This window comes from Maniola jurtina, chromosome 14 (genome assembly GCF_905333055.1).
Source record: "Maniola jurtina chromosome 14, ilManJurt1.1, whole genome shotgun sequence".
Classification (NCBI taxonomy): Eukaryota; Metazoa; Arthropoda; class Insecta; order Lepidoptera; family Nymphalidae; genus Maniola; species Maniola jurtina.
This window is the reverse complement of record NC_060042.1, coordinates 5086938-5104453: the sequence shown is the minus strand read 5'-3', so window position 1 is coordinate 5104453 and position 17516 is coordinate 5086938.

Below are 17516 nucleotides of genomic sequence, written 5' to 3'. Positions count from 1 at the left end.
ATAGATACCTACGATTAAGAGGGGTCTCTCCGTCACTCGCTCCACACAAACGTAGTTCGTCTCTCACTTGAATACTATACAATCATACTCAATGGAGTTTGTAGAACCGGGAACTAATATCTATGCCATGGTTTTCCAGATTTTCGTTAAAATATTCGGTTCCAAAGTTACGCGGTCTTAAAATTCACATTCAAATCTTTGAGTCCCTGTAATTTTAAAACTATATATTTTTAGAAAAATCTTAAACAACATATTAGTTTCTAAAATATGTCTGCCAAATTTCATCGACTTTGGTTGCTTAATATTCAAATGAAATTGGGACTACGATTGTATGGAGTAAGTGACGGAGAGAGCCCTGTTAAAGAAAGAAAATAGATTGTAAGTAAATATAATTAGTTTGATTAAGTATACAGAAATTTTATAGGGATTGTTTTAACCTACCTAATTCTTAAAAGTCCGTATTATGTTTCGGGTTTTTCGTATTTTCGCATTTATACCTACAAAGTAATTATTATTGGAAAAAAAATACCTCCTTATATACCAGTGTTTTTTCACTCAATATTTTGTGTAACATTCCTACAAGAAATTTAGGAATTTTAGAGCGTAATATAAAATAATAAAAATATTGAGTAAACAAGTTAAAGGCATTTCGTTTCGGCCTTAAAGACGCTCGAAAGTCAAAAGATTTTCCTTCGCTGTTGCACTGAAGGCGAACGCGTTGACCTGAAAACGTATTCAAAAATACACAACAAAGTACCTACCTTAATTTCTAGACTAGCAAAATTACAGACGTCTATATTCTTTGTATCTATATTTGTGTAACATAACTAAGCTTTTATTTTTATAAGAGGGACTTCTTTTACTTGAACACAAAAAAAAATGACACAGTTCAGGCTTTATTTGAATCCAAACTCTTATAAAATTGCATTTTAAATCACGGTCAGTGGCGGACATATTACGTACACACTGACTTTTTATACCTATAAGTTTGATCAAAATCTGAGAAATACCTTGCACAGTGTAAGTGTGGTGATCTTCTTTGTCGCAACGCTCTTGGCAGAGCGGTCGTGGTCAACATGAAGTGACGTTTTGGGGGGCAGATGTTACACGCCTCACGAGCATTCGCCACTTCTCCCTGCTGGTTGACATTCTGGTACACTCGTGCACGGCACCGCCCACAGCGGACTTAATTTGGTCGGTCCATCGCGTAGGTGACCTTCCTCGCCCTCTGGTACCCTCCACCTTGCCCTGCACTACAAGACGCTCAATGGAGTCACTCTCACGCCGGGAGACATGTCCGAAGAACTTTAGTATGCGACCCTGTACTAACGCCGAAAGACGTTGTTAAATGCCGAGTTCTTGGAGTATAGAGACGTTGGTGCGAAAGTGTGGTGATAGCCTAGTGGTTAAATCGTCGGCCTTCTAGTCAGTTAGAGAACTTTTAGGAGTTAGATCCCGAGCACGTATACCTGCCTCTTACTTTTCAAAGCTATTTGCGTTTTGAGCAATTACATCGCGTACATCGCGAGGAAACCTGCATGCCTTAAAGTTTTCCATAATGTTCTCAAAGGTGTGTGAAGTCTGCCGATTCGAACTTGGCCAGTATGGTAAACTACAGCTAAACCCTTCTCATTTTGAGAGAAAACTCGTACTCAGTAGTGAGCCAGTGACGACTTGACGACGACAGTGATAAGATTTTCTAAGATATTAATATAATTTATTTATTTACGCTACGAATACCCAGATATAAGCTTTTGCACTTATGTGTATAGGCGTCGAACTTCGATGTCCCAACGGTGTCCAAGCTCGGCCGGGATGCTATAACAATTACATTCCACACACGTTACCTGAATCCGTAACAAAGGCTCGGCCACGTTGACTGACACTTCCCTGGATATTGGAATAGTATACGACGGCACGCGTCATTTATTCACATGACCCGCGCTTTTTTACGAAGACAGATAGGAAGTGAGGCTGCAATATTTTTTATGTGTAGTAGCTCCAATATCGTAAAATGACGATATGTTATAAAGATAACTTTTTGAAATAAAGGTAATTTTATTCAAACAGTCTTTTAGGGTATACCTACGTAAGATTAGATGAAATTCGTATTTTATGTCCGAAGAGAATATATTTTATTGGGAGTAGTGTACAAGAAATCCACTAGGGCTTCGAATTAATTGTGTAGTGCCTAATCACTATAAATATGAGTATGTGATGAAAATTATGTAACCAAATATTACATACTAGAGGATGCCCGCGACTTTGTCCACGTGGATTTCGGTTTTTAAAGATCCCATGCGAACTATTTGATTTTGCGCGATAAAAAGTTGCCTATGTAAATTGCAGAGACGCAAGCTACCTCGGTTCCAAATTTCATGCAAATCGGTTGAACGGATAAGTATCTAGGAATCCCGTGAGCACTCTTTGATTTTCCGAGATAAAAGTAGCCTATGTCCATCCCCGGGATATAAGCTAATTTTGTGTGTAAACGTCAAAATCGGTTAAACTGTTGGGCCGTGAAAAGGTAGCAGACAAACAGACAGACACATTTTCGCATTTATAATACTGGTATGGATAGTAAGAATCGAACGCTGGTAAAAGTTTTATATTACTACGATGCGATGGCAATATAATGTTCCACAAACAGGCCTTTGCACTTACGAGTATAGACACCGAAGTCCCAACGGCAGCGATGTATAGGTACGTAATAATGATGATACAAATGTACCTGCAATCCCTACTAATCCTATTAATGTATTATAAACGAAAAAGTTTATATATTTGGATGGATGTATGGATGTTTGTTAGGTACTCTTTCACGCAAAAACAACTGGATGGATTTGGCTGAAATTCGGAATGGAAATAGATTATACCCTGGATTAACACATGTGCTACCTTTTATCCCGGAAATCCAATGAGTTTCCACGGGATTTTCAAAACCTATATCCACGGGAACGAAGTCGCGGGCATCAGCTAGTATTATGAATAAATACGGTTACATTTCGTTCACCAGCTAAATATTTTTTAATCCGTAACCACTCTGATACACAAAACGACGTAAATACTCATAAAACATAACTGTCCCGGGAATATTGTATAAAAATTACAATGGTTTATACGAGTTTAGTAGCTACATTCCGTACTAATATTATAAACTAGCTTACGCCCGCAACTTCGTCCGCGTGGATTTAGGTTTTTCGAAATCCCGTGGGAACTCTTTGGTTTTCCGGGATAAAAAGTAGCCTATGTGCTAATCCAGGATATTATCTATCTCCATTCCGAATTTCAGCGAAATCCGTCTAGTAGTTTTTGCGTGAAGGAGTAACAAACATACACACACACACACACACACACACACACACATACAAACTTTCGCCTTTATAATATTAGTGTGATGCAAAAGTATGTTTATCTGTTAACTTTTGTTCATTAGCTCCTTAAATTTTTCATCTCTAATCAGTCTGATATACAAAACGACATAAGTCCTACTCACAAAACGTAGTTGTCCCCGGAGTTGTTGGTTTAGGACGACCCGGAAGCGCTGGCAAACACAGACCTTGTCCTAACTGAAAGTCAATATTTGCATAAAAATTACTGTCGCTTATACAAGTATACAATCCATACTATAAAAATATATCTATTTGTTAATTTTTCACGGCCCATCCATTTAATTGATATTGACGTTTGCTATGCAGATGGACCTACACAACTCTTTATCTGGGAAACGCGTTGTTACTATATACATAGTAACAATATATTATTATATTTTATCACGTGAACAAAGATAAATAAATCTGTTCCTTAATGGAATTAACATTGCTAACGCTTCTCTAGATGTAAATAATCTACTAAAATCGTTTTTTTTTTTTTAAGAAAAAGCGTAAGCAATTAGTTACTTGGTTTCTCGGAATGTCATCCATGTAATAGCTGTAATTTTCACCCACAACGGATACTTGATGGCCCAGAAACAGAGCAAAATGAAACTCCCATGACTTTTGTTTTCTTGTATTTTTCTGTTTACTGTTCAGGAAAGAAGCTGCGTTGAGTGGCTACAATTATTTTGCTTTTTATTGAATTATTTGTCTAATTGTGATGATCTATTTGAGGTATGGGTTGAATTTTAAGAACGCATTTCTGTAGCAATAACTACTAAATTACTACTATTAGCATACTACAGTTACAATGGTACTAACCTGCTTATTTAAAATGGAAATAATCGTAAGTCACACTTTATTATTATATACAGCGTGTTATCATAACGTATAAAAATCCCGAATTTTGTAAAAGTTCACATTATATTGCAAATAAAACATCTGACTGATGCTAGAACTCAATGAACGCTGCGTGAGTACCTAGGCCACTCGGAGTCAATACCGCGTCGTAGGTGGGCATTGACACCACGCAGTTTTGCACGCTATACATTGCGGGTTTGAAAAATACTTAATCACTAAAACTACAAGATAAGGCATTGGATTATGGTTAGGTAGAATAATAATAAACCTAAGTTTTTTCTGACGTTCTGTTTACACCTTGTATAGTTCAAAGTTGAGAACCCGTGAGATTCCGACAGATGGTCATTATACCTCATAGGCCTAATAAAGAGAACAAAGGACATGACCCAAATCGGACCTGCTATCATAATTATACTTACATAATAATTATTATAAACTTTTTTCATTTGCACTTAGGTACACTAAGGCTGAAATCTTAGAGCGTACTTTGTAATAATTTAATCTCAGATTTTGTGGACTTAATTACTTATTAATCAACTTATAATAGGTATTCATTTGTTCTCCGACATAGACTATTGATTATTGATTATATCATCAATCCAAGAATCTCTGCAATACGACACAAAGAGCATGCTAAAGTTTGGTTTGATTAAGTGGATTTTTTGTTCGTCAGTTTGTATTTCAAAGCTCTCTGAATAGGTTCGTTACGTACGGTCTTTGTGTTTTCATATTAACAGTCTCTCACTATTATTTGCTTTGTTGTTTTGCCCTGCGTTGCTTTTAACCTAGTTTTTTGTACAGTCGTCACTATAGCGTACCGCTTTTTCTCTTAAAAGCAAAGAGTTAAATCATAAAGTAAGCTGAGTATGGAGCTGAAATTAGTCACGCTGCTTCAATGTGAACTAGTAATTTGTACCTAGGTAGGTTCTGTGTGTTATTTTTTCCTATTAACCACAGCTCAGATTTTTTGTCTTAGTATGTTTAGTCTCTATTTATTAAAAATAAAAAGTAATAATAATAGATTCAACTTAATTTTAATATCAAAATAGCTTTGTTTTTTGCAACAATGACATCATATAATAAATAAGTAGTCACTATTACGTGTAAAATATTTTTATACAGTTTTACAATATTCATATTCATATATAATTTTTTTTAATGAAAATATTACAATAAAACTTAAAGAAATATAAATTAGGCTATTGTCTTGCCAACATAATTGTGAATATTAGGTGCTAGTTAGCTACTATTTGTACTTCAATAAATAAATAAATAAATAAATAAATGTACAACACAATGAAAAACTACAACTCTGTATTATTAATTTTGAGTACAGAATTATGTAGGCGCGAGTAGGTATAGGTACGCATAGGTTTAGGAGCATAATTCGATGGTGATACAATAAATTAAAAAATATATACCTACTTACCTAATTATAATATACCTCATAATTATATACCTAATTATAGCCTACTTAGCGTCAAATGTAGGAACTCTTGACGCATGCCAGTAACGTCTAAGCCTCGACGTTTTATGTTACAAGGTCCCTAACTGTCGTCACCTAAAGTGCAGTGCTACTTCATTGCCATTTCGTTCGACTCGTTATTGTCAGGCGCCTAGCCCATCTGTCGTCACTGTGGACCGACTGATTGATAAATGCCACCGCGAAGATCAATTCTGGACAAATAACTGTCACACGTCCTGACAATAACGCGCTTTCGATTTAACATCGACCGTAAAATTGCTTTACCACCATCGATTTTACCACACATAAAGTAGTTGTCCGTTCGCCGACGATTAATTATTAGCGAGGAATGAATTGAGCCAAAAACTAAAAACGCGTTGGCGAGCAACGAGAAGCGAAGCGAGTGTTTAAATGGGATAGTTTTGTCGTTAACCTATGAGTGAGTGTGTGAGTGCCACGGGCGAGCAATCGCCCGTCATACATTAATTAATCCCTGCGCCAACTGTGGGGGTATTTGATCACACAGCTCTCGCAGGCAGTAATTTTGCGTATTTTTGGAAAAAAAAATTATCACCTCCATCGAAATAGCCGGAGATCAAATCCGAAATCTCTCTATTACAAGACCAACGAAAGGTTGTTTTATGTTTTAATATTATAAGTGTGAAAGTGCGTCTGTCTGTCTGTTACCTTTTAATACCGGCCCATCCGTCATTCAAACCGATTTTGACAAAATTGGATACAGGAATAGCTTGCATCTTGAAGATGGATATAGTATTACGGGCTGCTTTTTAACCTGGATAGTCAAATATTTTCCATAGGATTATAGAAAACCCTAAATCCACGCAGATGAAGTCGTGGGCATCACTATATTAGTATTATATTATCATAACATGTACCTAATTATAATTACGTAATACTGAAAAGCATGTTAACAAACGTGTACTAATATGTAACATGATGTAGAGAGGTAATATATGTGCCAAAGGTTATATAGCCTTTAGCAGCTACATGTGGCTACATTGCGTAGGCAGCAATGCCAATGCGTACCGTGCTAGCAATTTGCATGGCGATTAGCGTGATGTATGAACGCAGCGGGACAATGGTTACAGAAACTGTCCAACACGCTATGCTAGCTTTCACAATTGTCGCCTAAAATAAACGTTTTCGAAATTGTTAGCTATGTATTACTACGCCATGGTACAACTTGCGAAAGCTCACAAAACTTAATGAATGGTTGAACAGAACAGAAATACCATTAAACAGTGGTAATACAGCTATAAACTTTCTAAACTAAACTAAATTTAACGGATCTATATCATTGAGATGTGGACATTGGACGTATCTCAGGATGCTCTGTTTTAGCTGGAGTGTAAAGGTGTCTAACGCTGAGGTTCTTGTCCGAATGCAGAAGAAGACCTAGTTAGAACAATCAAGCATCGTAGGATCTCTTACAACACATACGATAAGTTTGTCTTAGTACGTAACAGAGAGAGTCCTATACTAACTTCTTCCCGTGGTAGAGAATAGTAAAAACTGCAGAGTAGGTATCCGAATGGTTTCCGTTATGAAAAACCGCATTGAAGCACAGCCCATCAGTTTAAGAATTACGACGCCACAGACAGACAGACAGACATATTTCAAACTAATAATACGCATCTTTTTGTGTCGGAAGTTAAAGATAAGTGTGAGGCTGAATTCGTGCTATTATTGGGGAAAACTAGCTGTCGAGATAATAAATTATAGCAAAAAACACCTGTCCTGTGGAAAAAGGATAATACGCTACGTTCTTCGATATACGCTATTTATTGCTGTGGAAATTCGGTTGTCTTCGAGCGGTAATCCGTGAATCTATCTTTCTTATGATATTACTTAAATAAATATTACAAGTGGTTAACCAGAGCCTTTACATACGACAACGATTTTTACGCGCAGGTACAGCGCGTCAGACGTAAGTAAGACATTCACGATTACGTTATGTACTCTGTTTCCATTTTCATTACAAGCAAACGTGGACTACGACGCGGACGGACTATTTTCCATGGCGGACAACTCATATTACTACTTAGTATTCCATTATGAGTGGTACTACTGCGACGCAGTTTGTGAACGATTATGCTATCAAAAGTACTCCGAGGACTATCTGTCACTAGTGCTTTCGCAGACCGAGTCGAGACTGCGGCGGCGAGCAGAGTAGACAAAGATTCAAGAGAGTAGAGAGAGAGGTTGGCAGCGAATAGAGGCCCGATGAGTGATGGTTGATGCACGTTGAAATGGACTTGAGTCGGTAGCTGGCTCGCTTGCGGTGACATGGGTATACCCGACCCGCGTGCCACCGCAAGCGTAGCCACTTCGTGTGTAAAGAGCCTTAGGTGTTCAAGCAAACATCTGCTAGTGTAATATCCAAAGCTTTTATTCAAGTGAGACCCGTGCGGGCGGATTAGACAGGCACTCAGATGAATTTAGGTGACGCGCAGTGTTTGCGACACCTGTCAAATATTTGGATAATCTGTATCATGTTCGTCGTTTAGTGGCGTTTTAATTAAAGTGTGTAAAGACCCTTAGATGCTCATAAGTAAACATAAGCCAGTTGTAATATTCAAAGCTTCTATTCAAGCGAGACGCGTAATGGCGGATTAGACACGCACTCAGATGAATTTAGGTGACGCGCAGTGTTTGCGACACTTGTCCAATATTTGGATAATCTGTATCATGTACGTCGTTTAGTGGCCTTTTAATTGAAGTGTGTAAAGACCCTTAGATGCTCATAAGTAAACATAAGCCAGTTGTAATATTCAAAGCTTCTATTCAAGCGAGACGCGTAATGGCGGATTAGACACGCACTCAGATGAATTTGGGTGACACGCAGTGTTTGCGACACTTGTCCAATATTTGGATAATCTGTATCATGTACGTCGTTTAGTGGCCTTTTAATTAAAGTGTGTAAAGACCCTTAGATGCTCATAAGTAAACATAAGCCAGTTGTAATATTCAAAGCTTCTATTCAAGCGAGACGCGTAATGGCGGATTAGACACGCACTCAGATGAATTTAGGTGACGCGCAGGGTTTGCGACACTTGTCCAATATTTGGATAATCTGTATCATGTACGTCGTTTAGTGGCCTTTTAATTAAAGTGTGTAAAGACCCTTAGATGCTCATAAGTAAACATAAGCCAGTTGTAATATTCAAAGCTTCTATTCAAGCGAGACGCGTAATGGCGGATTAGACACGCACTCAGATGAATCTAGGTGACGCGCAGTGTTTGCGACACCTGTCTAATATTTGGATAATATACTTACTGCTATGAAATATTACATTTGTGTAGGTATTTATGATTAGAGTATCAAGTCAAAGTAAAGACACCCTTGGACTTCGTCTGTGTTGGTGTTAGTTGGCGGGCGTGCTCTGCCTTTTTGGAGTGTTTTTTTGTTAAAACTGACTGGAAAGCGCTCTAAGGGGGTGCCGTGCGTGTGTCGGCGAGCGCCGGCACAGACGGGGTCCATACTTGTATAGTTTCCCTAACTTGTTACAAATAACTACAAACTTGACATTGGCTAACCTTTGTAAAGCCAGACGAGAGAAGAAAAAAAAGACACCCTTAAACATAATTTTTTTTAAATTAAGACACCCTTAATTAAAATATGTCTTGAGTGTTTGGCAGGGGGTTTCCACGATACTGTCTGGCGTGATTTCTTATACTATTCCGAAGAAAATATAAAAAATTAGAATTTATACTTTGACGAAAGATTTTATACGTTTGGGACAATACGCAGAGAAACTTTCAGCTTTTATAAAATAACGAAGGTCTAGCCCTCACAGGCTCTTTTTTTATAAAGGTCGTTGGATATAATATTAATTCAAACTTCAGCATTCCACTATGGTCGTTACTCGTCAAGTAGATACTCTCTGCATAAACTTTACGCTTAGTTGAAGGTGAAAGAGAAATTTGCAGTCATGTTTAACGTAGACTTATATTCTGTTTAAAAAGAAAAAAAAACAGCAATGGCAACGGATTCACCGTAACACTGAGAAGATACTGTAAAAAACTGTAGTTTACGTCGTCGGCGAACGCACTGCAGTTTAACTTCCGTGGTGTTTCCGTTTCACGATAATATGTATATTTCATTTAGGTATAAAACACTCTATAGTTTGACTTTCATAAAGATTCTGTCGTGTACTGCGTATATTTCAGGCTTTATATCAGTATACTGATCATAGAAAAAAGAGCTAATTAGTTATAATTGGTTAGATCCTACCAGTGCCATATTATATCGAGTGGAGTACCGATTTGAAGTGAATAAATGATCTTTTATAACAACTTAAAAACTGAAAACGAATCAAGAAAGAAAATAATAAAGCCGTGACTTGCTTGGGTGCACCTCATGGGATGACTCATGACCCACGCGTTGCAACCGCTATGACCAATCAAATAAAGCCCAGTTTGAGTTATCAAGAAGGACGCTGCACCTGGGCTCCACTGTACTCTGACGGTGGGTACTGTGCCTAATTTTGCTGTTTGCTTGAAGATTTATGTTAACTTGACTAAGTTATGGTACCTACTAGTTAGAAAGCCTACTCACAGCCATAATTAGGCATAACTTACTAAACAACATCTGACATAGAGACATAACATAATTTGGGATTAACCGTAAGCTGGTAATTACGTCGACCAGCTCGAAATGGTTAATTATTCGACGCAATAATTATGCGATTTTAGATTTTACAATGGTAAATCAGATCAGGTATTAACATGGGTATCTATTTCCGATTTATATTACTAATGCATGTTTAATTTGATAATGCTCTACTTTAATTAAACTGTAGTTAAATCAAAGCTTATTTAATGATCACTACCCATATTATAACTGCGAAAGTGTGTTTGTTTGTTAGTGTGTTGGTTATACACGAGATACACCCCGCTAACAGAAAGACAAGGACGGACGTGTGGACGATCGGACGGATGAATGGACATCGGAGGGTTAGTATATTAGTGCGTTTCATAGAATAGTACCTATGGCCTTATGTTGGCTCCCCTGTCTGTTGGGTGGTCATTGGTACCATATTGGCATGAGAAGACGCAGATTTTGTTTATTTTCATTTGATTTTCATTTCATTCATTCAGGAAAATCAAATGAAAATAAACAAAATCTGCGTCTTCTTATGCAAATATGGTGCCAATGACTTGGACAGCCAACATAACGCCATAGGTACTATTCGATGAAACGCACTATAATAGGGTCCCGTTGGCACACCTCGGATACGGAACCCTAAAAATGAAAAATTACCAACGAAAAAGATATTAAAGTTCTTCAATGCAACGCGAACGAGCCAAGTGGCGCATTCGCTAGGTGTGCAAATATAACGCTCGACTCTCGTTATTAAAGTTGGGAGTTCAATAGTTTTCGCCCGCACTCCACACCGTGAGAACACTCGATAGTAGCAACTCTGCTTATTTAGTGGGGCTGTGTCGAAACTAGCACTACGGAATATTTTGGTATTGTGTAAGTTTGGTGTGTTGTTTGAGAAAGTTTATTGGTAAATTAATAAATTATATTATTTAATTATTAAATTATATTAATTAAATTATTAAATTAGTGTATTAGCACAGCGCAGCTACATGGTCGGCTTTACGTTAGTATAACCTTCATGCACAAATAAATAATCCAATACCTAGCAAAAAAATTGAGTTTATTCTGCCAACTTCTGTTAGTAGGTATAATGAAAAATCCCTAAAAATCAAAAGTTAGCAACGAAAAGTAAGTATATTGAAGTTTTTTCAATGCGATGCGAACGGACCAAGTGGCGCATTCGCTAGGTGTGCAAATATAACGCTCGACTCTCGTTATTAAAGTTGGGAGTTCAATAGTTTTCGCCCGCACTCCACACCGTGAGAACACTTGGCGGTGGCAACTCTGTTTATTTAGAGGGACTGTGCCGAAACTATAACACTACGAAATATTTTGGTATTGTGTAAGTTTGGTGTGTTGTTTTGAGAAGGTTTACTGACAAATTCATGATATTAGCACGGCATATATACTCGTGCAAGCCATGGTTGTCTAGTAGTTAAGAGGTCCACCTCCAATTTGGGAGGTTGGGGACTGGACTGGCTCCTCTGACTTTTTGGAGTTATGTGCGTTTTAAGCAATTAAAAATTACTATTTGTTTTAAACCTCTTTTTTGTTGATTAAAACATGTCTAAAACAGTTTTTAAACTTAACTGAAAGCGCTGACTAGATATAACTTTAAGCCTTCTCAGCCTAAGAAGAGAGCCATGTTCAGTAGTCGGCTAGTGATAGATTGAAATGATGATGATGATAATTTCCACTCGATTAAGTAAACACATTACACAACGGCCAAACGAACTAGACGTAGAGAGTATTTAATTTAGAGTAGAGGGTATTTAATTTTGTGTAATGTGTTTTGAGGCTCAGCAAGCATGTGGCATTAGAGCACCTATAGATACCAGATATCTATCAATCCGTCAATACAGCCATTAATAACAAGTGTAAATTAAAAATTTATAACACCCCCGACAAGTGAAGGTTACAATAACTAGAAAAGAGCTGATAACTTTCAAACCGCTGAACCGATTTTCTTGGATTATAACTAAGAACAATCTCGATCAAGCCACCTTTCAAACAAAAAAAAAACTAAATTAAAATCGGTTCATTATTTAAGAGCTACGATGCTACACAGATACACACGTCAAACTTATAACACCTCTCTTTTTGGGTCGGGGGTTAAAAATATCAAGTACTAAGGTATTCCAATTCAAATTAAACTAACTCAGAATATTACATTGATTACGCTTTGTCTAACCCAACCTAACCAAGTTAACCCAATTAGGAGAAACTCGTGATTAGAATTCAATAACCAAATCCTATTGAAGCGTGGTCTAACAATCTTCCTATTCGTCGTCGGATAATAACCGTTATCGGTCTTAACAACGTTATTGTTACTGCGGTTACCTCTGTTCTCGTAATAACCGCTTCTAATTTGAACCACCTTGACGGTAAATGCATTTATTAATAGCATTATCTTGCTATCGATGAAATATCACCTATTAGATAATTCCTACGACTTCATCTCCATGGAATTCCGTATTTAAAAAATATGTGTGAACTCTTTGATTTTCTCGAATGAATACGTAGCCTAATGTCCGTCTTTGGGATATAGCTACTACCCTATTTAGTCAAAATCAGCGGTTCGATTGCGGTAGAATGACAGCTATAATGTAACGATCGCAATCACCTTTGATTGGTTGATGCTCGCTCACTATTGGCTACAATGCATTGCTGCAACAAGAATAGCATAAATTCAGCCAATCACAACAAGTGTTATTGTAACAATGATTGATACCGGTTTTTAATAATCGGCCTACATGTTAGCAGATGAGCCGTGACATAACATGATAGACAGGTAGAAATAAAGAGCACGTATTGTCAATTAGATTGTTATGTGAGTTTTTCGGTTCATCATTTCTCTAAAATTAGTTAAATTAGAAATGTTATGTTGGCCTGTTTGACTTCTGCAAAGAAATCACCGACTTTTAATATAATTTAGGTTATGGATTCTGGTGGCCTTAGCTGTCATAGCAACGAGCCACCGTGTATGTGTACAGAACTGTATTTTTATTTTTTGGGCTTAAGTAGGTAATTAACTAATAATAAAAATATATAAGTTTAACGAATTTCTGCGTTGTGCTACAAAGTTACTGTTTGAAGACAGAAATTCCAACATAATAGGTATCTTGTACACAACGTATATAATAATAATTAGACGTTCCTTTTGTCTCGTACCCAAGAAACTATGTAGCCGTATTTCTCATATCATACCAAGGTACATGTTACCAAAGAGCAAAATTCATCTCAGAATTTGCTGACAGGTGCTCTTAAATGACACACTACCCACGTTTATAACTACTTTCAGTGGGAAACAGTTCATTTAATAGAGTTAGCTACGATAGAGTGACAGACTCATATTGTAAATGTTCGGAAAATAGTTGGGAGACTTCGGATACGACGGTTGATATGGTATGGTTACTTCATCTATACCTACTATTGTAACTTTTCAGATTTTAATGTAGGTTAGACCAGAGATATATCCCAAAGACTCAACAAGTGTAAATTAAAAATTTATAACACCCCCGACAAGTGAAGGTTACAGTAACTAGAAAAGAGCTGATAACTTTCAAAAGGCTGAACCGATTTTCTTGGATGATAACTAAGAACACTCTCGATCAAGCCACCTTTTAAACAAAAAACTAAATTAAACTCGGTTCATTAGTTTAGGAGCTACGATGCCACAGACAGACACACAGATACACACGTCAAACTTATAACACCCCTCTTTTTGGGTTAATAAATCAATTGACATATACCCAAATACACAGATACCCAGATACACACGTCAAACTTACAACACCCCACTTTTTGGGTCGGGGGTTGAAAAGAGGTAACTGACAGCCGCAATCGGCCAATATATGCCTCGTAGCCGCTAAGCGCGTTGGGCCAACGAATACTAGTGGTTTAATGTACATTGGAATAGCGTAGCAACCGTAGCAATGTATTGTGCACATTTCGGAGGAATATGTGAACGGCGTTGTTAACGAGCGGTGTAGGACGTAACTGCGCTCGTATTAATGAAAATGTAATATTTGGCAGATAGCTTCCTGTTACTATTATCTGTATTTTGCTGTTAGGGATTTTGCTAGGGAAAGGTACTGGATTTTGGTGTTGCATTAATAAGCTTTTCCATCATTTGTCTATACCTACTAATATAATAACAAGGCATTGGTAATTTGTATGTACTTTGTAATCTCAAATATACTAATCTGATTCTAATTTTTTTTCCAATGATAGATAGTACCTAAGAGTACTATAGGTCTATACATTATCATGAAATAGGTGTGGCGGATGAAATATCGAGCTAGATACCTGAAAATGTAGACGCGACACTCTCAACCTTTTCAGGTAAAAGTACCTTTTCAATTAAAAGGTAAAATCCGAATACTGTGAAATTGTGGTTACATAAAAAAAACATTATAATAAATATACCTATGTAATAACTTATTTCCTAGTGTCATTCATCAGATCAAAATCATTTATTTTATTTATCTGAGCTACACACAACCCTTATTACAGGCACTAATTTTATTTACTCAGTGGAAGATTGCTTGCTGTACTCGGAGTAATCTGTGTTATAGTTAACCAGGCTCCAGAATACCAATTGAGAATAATATTTCAATTAGTAATTTATTTGAAGCTCATTTAAAATTACGTTTTCTTATATTAAGTTGACTGGTGTGGGTTAGTGCGCGAACATATCGAGTCTTCTCGAGTTATTTCTAAAGAAGAGGCCCTAAAAAGGTACCTTAAGAATCCAGTAAATGTTCTAACTACGAACCCATTTGCTTATTCAAACAGCAGAGACATTAGAAAGTGTACGTTATATGAACATTTCAGGGAGTTACACCTACATGAGCAGCGAGTGTAAAATGTAAGTATGGCCGTGTTAATGAAAATGTAATGTTCCCGCTCGTACTCTACCTATTCTACGTGCATGAGATTCACATATTAATTTACCTACGCGATGTTTCCAAAATAATATCGGGGAAATGGATTTTGGAAAATTCGCTTTTGTAATTTGTACTTGTCTCCAGTAGCTAAGTAGTTATCACTCTGGCAAAGCTAGACTTTCGGTGAAAGGAGCCGACATAATGTTCTTCGGACTTAATTTCAAGTAAACAAATGGTAAACGTGGTGTTTTCCAATTAATTCAAAAACAAAATAAATTATAAAATATTACTTATAATGTATATATTATTTTGTTCATGTGTACCTTATATTAGTATTTTTTGTACACTAAAGGAAGAGAAGAATTTAATAACCAAAATTAGATAATCAAGCAGTCCCCAGTGTGAAATATTTAAACATGGCATAAGTAGGTATGTTGTAAAGGCAAGGGAAAGAGGAAATTTAACCTTAAAGTTGTACAACAATCCTAATTAGCCCGTCTCCACAAGTTTTCTAATTTGAAATAATTTCGCATCCTCCAAGTTTTCCCACTTGAAATAAAACAATTAAGTAATAAGAGTAGGTAAGTTTCAAGAATGATTAAACTACAAGATACTTATTGGTGTTTACTTAGTTTTTATCAATTGATAATATTTGAAGACCTCCCTCATGCAGTGAAGCGTGACCTCATAAATCGGAATACCGGATTCGCTTCTCGGCAGGATAAATTCAAGAATTTTAATTATAACTGACTTCCAAAAAGGCAGACATTCTCAATCCAGTGCATTTTTAGGGTTCACTACAAAAGGATCAGTAACAGGATCGCTTCGTTGTCGAACCTACCGGTATGTCTGTTAAACCCACCAAGAGAATCATTTAGAATAGTTTTTTTGAAAATGTTTTTATTTCAAACTAGCTGCTTACGCCCGCTACTTTGTCCGCGTGCAATACACAAATATCAAGCACCTATTTTACCAAATTAGAAATTGAATTTTCAAAACTCTGTCTTAACGGATGTCTACGTCATAATACCTATTGCATGGCAAATTTCAGCCCAATCCGTCGAGTAGTTTGCAATGTACAAATCAGTGAATCAGTTAGTCAGTCAGTTTTCCTTTTTTAGATTTAAACGCTTTCTGACATCAAAGCGAGCTGTCTTTACTCTATACAATGTATTGATGTGTATTTAACCTCTCTTTGTATTTAGATAACTTAGATTACTGCAAACAAATTCATGTATTAATAATTGCTATAATGTTTCTCAGAGCAGAAAGGAGCTCGAATAAGGGTCAAATTACTAAATGCAAGGAGTACTAAACTAAGCTACGTCTAATTTCAGATAACAGATTTCAGGTGGTTGCTTAGTGTGCAAATACAGCCTTAGGTAATTCGAGAATACGTAAGGATAGGTGGAGTGAAATGAACATATTATTATTTCCAAATAAGTCGATATTATTCAACAAATATGACGTATGTATCTGTGTATCTGTGTATCTGTCTGTGGCATCGTAGCGCCTAAACGAATGAACCGATTTTAATTTAGTTTTTTTTGTTTGAAAGGTGGCTTGATCGATAGTGTTCTTAGCTATAATCTAAGAGTCTGAATTGAAAAGAGTGTTTACAGTTTACACGTATCAGCATCGCCAAATGTGTGGGTTGAGTGTGTACGGAGGCTTTATATTTTCATTGACAATCGCGTTGTTAATAGACCATACCGAGGAAAAAACGTGAACATGATTTGGATAGAGTTTACCATTAGATCACCTTCAGAAAATGAAACAAGAGGTCTTTTTCTAAACAGTAAAAGCTTCAACACTCATCAACCCTCAGATCTTAATCACTGTTCATTTGAAGTAATTTAGTTACACTGAGGTCGCTCAAGTTTTAAGGAAACCACCAAGTTTCACAGCTAATTCCTATTAAGGTTGTGAAAACACCTCTTAATTTAATAAAATCTACTTAAACTTTTTTCTTACATGATTTGTTTTTATTGCTTTCTTTTATTTCTTTGTTTGTCCCGATAATATTGTAGAAAATAGCTAACTATAATAACAAGGACTATTATTTTTAAGTAGAAGTTTTTAATAACACTGCTGCAACACTGCAAAATGCAAACTTTGTTTTTATATTAGAAATTAGTTAGGTAATTTTTTTTAATACCAGGAAATAATTATTCCATATAGTACATAGTTTCCTAGTGATAACACAAGGCTCCACCATTTGTTGTGTGTGCAAAACATACATAAAATAATGGATCTAAACATACAACAGATATTTTTCTTCTGTCGTAAGCCTTGTCTTA